Raw genomic sequence first — 1,472 nt, 5'->3', positions numbered from 1 at the left:
AGCTGTATGTAAACAATTCTAGAAAGAGCCACATGAATATATTACATGAAAATAACCACAAAGGCATTAATTCAAGTTTGTCTGGGTGCTAGTTGATTCCTGGGAGCCCTTTCATTTTTTCCAAACCCTATTAACCTTTCTCCAACTTCCATGTTACTATAGCAGTAACTGAATATGTCTACACACTTTTTAAATCCCTGACTTTACCTTAGCTTTTTCTTAGCATATTATGAGTGAAACTCAAGACCTATCATGTGAACACTCTCAATTTTCTTCTTTCAAATTATCCTGATAAGAGAAGACATCAAACTGACAAGCTTAGCTCCCAAACAAATCCTTGGTAACCAGTAGAGACTGATAATTCTGATTAAATCATAAAGCCTGCTCATTAAATTTTGCTTATGTTCAGCCTTCTATGTCCTCATAAATGATGGGAAATAGCAAGGTAGGAGTGACACAAAGAAGTACTTTCATACTTCTACGTGTTGGGTTAGATGTGTGGTGACCATATAACAAAATATGTAACAAAAGCACCCAGAAGCCTTCCTCTCTCCAGGATGCCTACTCTTAGTGCACAGTAGTGCTCGAGAGAGCACCTTGTCAGAAACTTCACAGTGCCAGCAGGAAGAGGCCTCTCAGGTAGCATTGTGGGCGTTGGCCATTGGGCGACAACTGATTATAATTGGACACAGAAGCAGCAAAATTCAAGAAGATGCTGCAAGGTGCCCATGGGCAGCTAAGGTCTCAGTCCACAAACTCATTAAACTTTGGAGTAGAAGGGAATTAACTCACACACACACACATGCACACACTGACTCAATACATATTGGTTGACTTGAAGGTGTACTCAAGACACAATAATGTTATCCCTCTCCATTTTGTAGAGCTTTATTTGTATATTCACAAGATAGAAAGATTTAACATAATTTGTTATAATTTAAAATTTATTTTCAAATGTTAAAAAGTCATCCCATTTTTTGAAAAAGTGAGATAACACGAACATAAAGAAGCATTTGTGTTATCTAAATAAAAAAGCATTGTGTCATTGTGCAAAGGCTTGACACTTTGTGAAAGGCACCCGAGGCTGCTCAGAAGCTAAGCTCCTCCTTCTGGCTTCAGATGCTCTCTGCGAGTCACTAGACACCAAAGGCTGAATTCAGCTTAACAGAAAAGGCGAAGTGGTGACTGAGGTTAGAGTTATCTCCTAAATTGGTGTAACTGAAACTCTCTCATATTCCCAGTGTGCCTTCTGTCTCCCTTAATAGACTAAACATATGTGTCTTTTCAATCACTTAGGGAGAGATGTTATGAAATAACTATAGTCATAAATGGGCCATAGATGGTTTTAACATAATATCATAATCCATTTATAATTTCTAATTGACTTTCAAATGCATCAAAGTTGGCGAAGATATTTATTTTTTAATGATATATTATGCTGTAAAGGTCATAAAAGAAATCATAGCTGTTTT

The sequence above is a fragment of the Phyllostomus hastatus genome, unplaced genomic scaffold (genome assembly GCF_019186645.2).
Source record: "Phyllostomus hastatus isolate PE091 unplaced genomic scaffold, TTU_PhHast_1.1 phas_scaffold_1674, whole genome shotgun sequence".
Classification (NCBI taxonomy): Eukaryota; Metazoa; Chordata; class Mammalia; order Chiroptera; family Phyllostomidae; genus Phyllostomus; species Phyllostomus hastatus.
Note: the sequence above shows the minus strand (reverse complement) of the source record.